The following is an 8,031-nucleotide window of genomic DNA, read 5'->3' as shown; positions in this document are numbered from 1 at the left end:
TCTTTTCTTCTGTAACTATAACATTTTCATGAAATTGTTAACAAGTTGGAATATTTAATTGAATTATTGAAATATGTGTCCCAGGCCATGGTCACTAATATTTTGCTTCAGGATAAGCTATCTCATCCCCTTTGAGGTGAGAGAAGTGTCCTCTGTGTTCACAGAACAGAGTTAAACACTTCAAGGTCAGAAGCAAGAAAATCAAATTGAAGGCTGATACAATAATCCAAGTAAGAATTTCTTTTTGCTTGAACTAATGTAGCACAATGAACTAATGTAGACAATGATAAATTATTGTAATGATAGATGTATTTAAAAATTAAATACAAAATAATTACTGTAAGGTTAAGTGTGAGATGTAAAAGACCAGTGAAAATCAAGGTTAGCGCAATAATTTTTGACTATTCTACTTAAGGTAAGTAATGAGGATGTTTTCCTCATGCGAAATAAATATGAGGGATTTGGTTTTTAGAATATTAATTCTGAATTGTGTATAAAGTACTTGGTTAAATTTGTGGATATATATGTAGATAAAGGGTCAAATACATACTTCAGAATTTGCTACAGACATGAAAATAGGGAGAGAGAGAGAAAAAGAGAGAGAGAGAAAGGAAAAGAGAGAACAAAAGCATCCTAATAGGAATTATTTCACTTAATTCCATAAATTCTTCAAGAGATTGACCCACATGTGAGAAAAATACATGAAACTATGAGAATATGCTTGCTCAAAACACTTTTATAATTATAATATTTAAATGTGAGTGCAATAAAGAATTTCAACCATTATAATGGAATTTTTACATATTTTTAATATGTTATTTTATTTATTTGACCGAGAAAGAGGGATAGAAAAAGAGAATGAGTGCATCAGGGCCTCCAGCCACTGCAAACATACTCCAGACATGTGCACCCCTTTGTGTATCTGGCTAATGTGGGTCCTGGGGTATCAAACCTGGATCCTTTGGCTTTGCAGGGAAAAGCCTTAATCACTAAGCAATCCCTCCAGCCCCTGTAATGGAAATTTTAATGGAGTTATGCAATATATACAACCTACCTGTGCAACAAACTTAATGTTCTGAATATGAAGACACTTTTGTAGTCATTACTGAGATTTAAACAATAAAGCATCAACAGAGCTATATAAATACCTTCATTGTCCCCTTCTCTTTAAAAGTAACCATTGTTCTGATTTTTGACACAATAGACTAATTTTATTTTTGGTTTTGTGCGTGTGTGTGTGTGTGTGTGTGTGTGTGTGTGTATTAAGGAGAGTAAATGGACTATTCATAATATTTACTATAGTTTTATTACTTGACTTGTATCGTATTTCTTTTCTTTCTTTCTTTCTTTCTTTCTTTCTTTCTTTCTTTCTTTCTTTTTTTTTTTTTGAGGTAGAGTCTCACTCTAGCCCAGGTTGACCTAAAATTCACTAGGGAGTTTCAGAGTGGCCTTGAACTCATGGTGATCCTCCTACCTCTACCTCCTGAGTGCTGGGATTAAAGGCATGTGCCACCATGCTTGGCTTCTGACTCGTATTTCTAAGATCAATATTTTTGCCTAAGAATGAAGTATTCTTCATTGAATGCAGAATATAATAATAATAATGATAATAATAATAATTCCAATGAATAATTTCATGTAAATGGGATTGATGATGTTTCTGGAAATGCCCAATTCTTTTGCCTGAAATATATATTCAGGTGTGTTAAATTTACATGTTAATATTGAGAGTACAGTACTTGAATAACTTATTTAAATGGTTAGGTTGATTGTACTGACACAATGTTAAAAATAACAGAATAATGTTAACAATTTTGTCACAGAATAAATTACCTAATGGGGCAATTATAGTAAAGCGAATTTAGCTAAATCTGAATCAGTATACTGCATACATTAGCTTATTTAATTTTGATAATGTATCTTCATATCTGAAATATAAAAAGTTATTAATACAACTGCAAAAAAATATGAGGTGCTTCATTTATTCACTCTATCCCCATAAGACTGTATACAGTGCAACTTTTTTCAGTTTTCAGTTGGCCTAGGCTACAGGAAAAAGGTTTTCGGTTCAGCACCAAATTGATTTCTCAGTGACTTTGCTGCTCAGGCATGTGAAGTCTTCAGCAATAGGGTCTTACCATCTCTTTCTCATGGGAAACCAAGAGCCTTGGCAATAGCCTATAATGTTTTGGAGGCAACAGGGACCTCCCTGACCAACAACTCACTGGAAGGTATCCCATCCCTAGCACTGAAAATTTTCTTTTTTTTTAATATTTTATTTATTTATTTGAGAGTGACAGACACAGAGAGAAAGACAGATAGAGGGAGAGAGAGAGAATGGGCGCGCCAGGGCTTCCAGCCTCTGCAAATGAACTCCAGACGCGTGTGCCCCCTTGTGCATCTGGCTAACGTGGGACCTGGGGAACCGAGCCTCGAACCGGGGTCCTTAGGCTTCACAAGCAAGCGCTTAACCGCTAAGCCATCTCTCCAGCCCAACACTGAAAATTTTCTAATAACGATATATGGCTTTGGATGTGCCATAGATGTGCACACTCTCCTCTTGTCCACCTGGTGTTGGCCAGGGGGTGATGTTCACTCTCTGCTCATGACATCATTTTCCTGCCGTCATGGAGCTTCCCCCTTGAACCTTAAGCCAAAATAAACATCTATTTCCCACAAGATGCTCTTCGTTGGGTTATTTCTACCAGCAATGTGAATCCAACTGCAACATTAATAGTGGTACCAGAGGAGTGAGCCTGCTGCTAGACACCTGAATGTGTGGCTTTGACCTTTTGGAGCAGATTTTCAAGAGGAATGGGGAAGGATTTCAAACCTTGGCCTAAGGGATGCCTTGCGGTGCTATAAGTACAGCTTGATGGACTATTCTGGTCAGAGTTGAAAGACTTGAATACAGTAAGAACTATGGACTATGAAGTTTGGTTTATGAGGGTTAGAAAGACTTTTGCCTGGACTGGGCTACAAGCAGTTTGTGTGAGAAGCTTTCTGTTATAACCAGAAGTTGTGTAGGGTTGCATTGAGCAGAAATGAACTGGTGTGTGTGGAAGGATATGTCACAGAATGAAATATTTGGATTGAAGCTTCTGCCTGTTCAACTGAAATTATATGAGAGATTACAAACTTTGAGATTGGGCCAGTTGATGTGCAGTAGGACAACAGAAAGAATGTAGAATCTTTTGAAGGGGCCTGAATGCTCAAGGAGGGACCTGTTCTTTAAAGTCTGCTTTACTACCCTGTGGATTAACAACTTTGCATTCTACCTGGTATTATGGAGCCTGATGAATGCACGGCAGAGAGGATCATTGAGTTTGCAATGCTGTCTTGTGCTTTGGAAATGGCCATGGGCAGTGTGAAACAGATTTTCTGGATGCCTGCATGGAGACCCAATGGTGCCGTGAGGGATGAACCATGGGTTGCAGTGGAGACCCAATGGAGATCCTGGGACCACTAGGTTTCTGCTAAGGATAGCTGCTAGTCCCAATGAGTTTTCCAAGACTGTGAGTAGCCTAGCTGGAGGGACAGAATTGGAAATTTAGAGACTTGTTGCTGGTTAGAATTATCAGACTTGGAGATTTGTCACTGGCTTGAGTTGTTGGACTTGAAGCTCCAGAGTTTGATGTTTGCCCTGCTTGTTTTAAATCTTGTATTGGCTGAATATGTCTTTGCTGTGCCAATTCCAGCTTTTGCAGTGTGAATGTTTATTCTGTGCTATTATGGGTTTTGGGGGGATTTTGGTTTTTTTTTTTTTTTTTGGATTTTTGAGGTAGGGTCTCACTCTAACTCAGGCTGACCTGGAATTCACTATGGAGTCTCAGGGTTGCCTTGAACTCATGGTGATCCTCCTACCTCTGCCTCCTGAGTGCTTGGATTAATGATGTGAGCCACCACGCCTGGCTTGGGATTTTTTTTTTTTTTTGTATTATGTCTCAGTTAAAAGACCGTGCATTATGGAGGTATTTGAACATCATTAAGATTGATAAAAACTATGGGAACTTTTAAAGTTGGATTCAATGAATTGTATTTTATATCATGTATGGATATCAGTTTATGGGGGGTAGTGGCAGAATGTGATGGTTTGATTCATGTGTCCCGCATAAACTTAGGTGGTTTGGATGCTAGGCTTCCCAGCTGATAGCAACTGGAAATTAACGCCTACTGGAGGTAGGGTATTGTTGAGGGAGGCGTATGGGTATTACAGCCAGTGTCCCCTTGCCAGTGTTTGGCACACTCTCCTGTTCCTGTTGTCCACCTGATATTGGTCAGGAGGTGATGTACCCCTCTTCTCATGCCATCACTTTTCCTGCCATCATGGAGCTTCCCCTCAGACATGTATGCCAAAATAAACACCCTTTTCTACACAAGCTGCTCTTGGTTGGGTGATTTCTACCAGTTATGGGAACCTGACTGTAACACTGGTTGAGTGAACAATTAAATGGGTGAATGAATTGTAAATCATGTCTCTAGCTATCATCAGTACTTTCAGGAAGATGAATTGGCTAACATAGATTCCCAAAGGCTATTTTTTTAAATCAGTGCTTGCATTTGAACTCAAGGTTTCACTGAGCTCTATACCCAATTCGAAGCAAGCACTCTGCCACCAAGCTCTACATTCTACACTAGATGTGTTTGATGAAGAGTTTGCTAAGCTTCATATTTTTTCTATTCATAAAGAGCAAAAGAAGCCTGTTTATTATATATTTCCTTGGCAGAAAGGAGCAAATTCTAAGTTTGATTTTACCTGGGTGGGAAAATATATACAGAGATGTTTCCCAAAGTTTCCCAAATAAACACTGATTTATTAATGTCTTCCCTCCTAAGTTCCCTTTTCCATCTTAATATCTAAATATCTGATAAATTCAGTAAAAGGCACAAACAAATGAGTACTACTTGAAAGTCATCTCCCATTGAAGACTGAATAATTGATCAGTCCATATTGTTATGGGCTTAGAACACTGAAAGTAGTGAATTTGGAATGCATTTTCTGTTTCCTTCAATATATTAATAAAGTTTACTTAACCATATTAACTAAGTTATTCCCTGTTGTGCTATTGATACTACACCTTTATCCTACAAATTCTTTCATAAAGCCATCTGGGAATGAAATATTAGAAATTATACTGGCCCTTTTGTAATTATTACCTGATTGTTGTAATCAGAAATGGACTGCAATTGGCCCTGTGGAGCAGAAACATATATATTTCTCTGGTTAATACAAAAATAATGTTGGATTTTTGTGTTACTGTTAAATTTGTATTTCATTTTTCATCACTTCCTAAGCAGCTTCTGATTTGCTCTTATTTGCAGTATCATTGCTTTTCTCTTCCTCCTTTTCATTGAAAATGTCCATCATTGCTTTATGCATCTGCCAGTTCTTGTATGAAGAGGTGCTTTTGACCTTCTTTACAATTACTTGTCTTCTGTTAAAACAAAGCATAAACAAAATGCATAATGGGTATTTAAACCTTAACTATAAAATTTCCTGATCCCTTCCATGATGAGTGTTCAAGACACAGATTTGTATCCCAAGTGTCTTTGCATAAGGAATTTTGTTCAAAAGTTTTGCTATTTTCATTCAAATCAGTGTATCTACCAAATATTATTAAAGGAATCTATCTCTATTGCTCCAGGAACTGAGATACAAATATCTGTTGTCAATTTGCTTAAAAAAATATTGATTATCGGCATAGAGGTATGGCCCAGTGGTAAATGTGCTTGCCTATAAAGCCTAACAACCCCAGTTCAATCCCACAGTACAAATGTAAAGCCAGATGCCAAAAGTTGCACATGCATCTTCATTTGTAGTGGCTAGAGGCTCATCCACTCTTTCATTCTTGCCTTGCAAAAACATAAAGAAAAATATTTTTTAAAAATATGTTTTTGATTTACATCTTTGCCAGTACTTAATTCATACCTATCCAACATAAAACAGTATTCTAGGAACAGAGGACAACCTGATCTTTTTTTTAAAATTATTTATTTATGTATTTGAGAGCGACAGACACAGAGAGAAAGACCGATAGAGGGAGAGAGAGAGAATGGGCGCGCCAAGGCTTCCAGCCTCTGCAAACGAACTCCAGATGCGTGCACCCCGTTGTGCATCTAGCTAACGTGGGAACTGGGTAACCGAGTCTCAAACCGGGTCCTTAGGCTTCACAGGCAAGCACTTAACCACTAAGCCATCTCTCCAGCCCAACCTGATCTTGTTACTTTTGACATTTCTAAATTCCATCTCATACTGATTCCCATTATTTTACACCTGTAATGTTCTAATTGTAGAATATTTGTCCTCTTAGCCTCAAATATTTCTGCACTATATGTAGTCTCAGGGAGGCCTTAAATATTTCTGCACTCTAACTATCTGCATTTTACACATTTCCTGTACTGAAAAACACATTGAATTGATTAAACAGGTATTGACATATCCATGCTTCAGGTATAATATATCCATCATTTACAATCTATGTTTCTAAAGCAGTGGCTTAATTACTTCCACTCTCTTTAGTGTACTTTAATCAAAATGAATCAGCTCTATTTTCATTTATATGCAACATTTCCTATATTATTCCAAACATGGTGCAGCACCAGAGAATAATGAAATTCTATTCTTTCTTTGTTGTTTTTGAGGTATCTTAGCTCCCCAAATAGCATTATTTTACCCCTACCTCTCATTTGCAATGTTCTACTTGTGACTCCATGATACCTTGCAATGGGGATATTTGTGAATAAATCTACAGTATGTTTTGAAGAAAATAAACACCCATAGGTCAGGTTTCCTATTTCATGTCATTTGATATTGTCCAGGGTCTATTTGAAGTATTGTTTGATAATTGAATAAATAGCCTATTAAAATATGAGATATGAATCTTCTTATTAGCTTATTTCTCATATAGGTATTTTCTTCTAACTGTGTACCATTCAATGCTAAGTAGGCCAACTTATTAAATTCTAATCACTTGGATGAAGAAAACCTAACTTCATAAATCATAGCTTAATAGCCTGCCTACAATTTATTTAGCATTTTATCACTTCATGGTAATACTTGTTTAGCTAGTCAGCTTAAATCTTGAAATCATACAATCAGCAATCAAGATAGTAAATTGTCTCTTTGCTTTGCTCACCAGCACCTAGTCCATAAAATTCTATGCTGAGATTTATCTGATGGCCACTATATACAAAGGCATTGTCAATGTTTAACAACATAAAATTCATGATTTGGAAATTTCCTATCCATTCCTTTTTGTGGTGGTTTGAAATTCTCCCCATAGACTCATGGTTTTCAATACTTAATTTCCAGCTGTGGCACTGTTCTGGTAGGTTGTGGAACTGTTAGGAAGTGGAACCTTGTTGAAGGAAGTGTGTCAGTGGAAGAGGGCCTTGAGTTGTTACAGTACTTACTGCTTGCTGTTTGCACTATGTCATCCCTGCTCATGTGAAGATGTGATGTATATTTCTGTTCATTACATACATTTCCTGCTTTGATGGACTCTACCCTCTGGAACTGTAAGCTGAATTAAACCCTTTGTATTCCATATGCTCCTTCATGTCCAGTATTTTTCCCAACAAGAAAAAGTTTATAATTAGGTTAAACAATGAGTTGCTTGGACAGATATTGGTCATTTTCCCCAGTTGCCCATGTAGCACCTTCTGGCACTAGACACGCTGACTGTGTGGGGACTGACTCTCTCCTGGCTTCCAGCCATGCCATTCCATTTTACGTGTCAGCTGCGTATGGAGTCTTCAACAATAGGATCTTACCACTGGCCTTTGGTGGGTCATCAAGTACTCTGACAGAAGTCTGTCATTGTTTTGGGAAACCTTGTAGGTTTCTCTGATCAAAAGCTCATTGTGGATGGTAGGCCCAAGCTGGAAGTGGGGGTTACAGGTCAGTGCCCACTAAGAAATTGAGGAAAAACATAACTAATATACAAGAGTTAGAGAGGAGAGAGAGAGAGGGAAGAGGGGGAGAGGGAGGGAGGGAAGATGTAGAAGATTTAGGTTAGTCTTGATCCTACC

Source organism: Jaculus jaculus, chromosome X, assembly GCF_020740685.1.
Source record: "Jaculus jaculus isolate mJacJac1 chromosome X, mJacJac1.mat.Y.cur, whole genome shotgun sequence".
Taxonomy (NCBI): Eukaryota; Metazoa; Chordata; class Mammalia; order Rodentia; family Dipodidae; genus Jaculus; species Jaculus jaculus.
The sequence above is the reverse complement of the archived record's forward strand: the minus strand, read 5'-3'. Positions refer to the sequence as shown.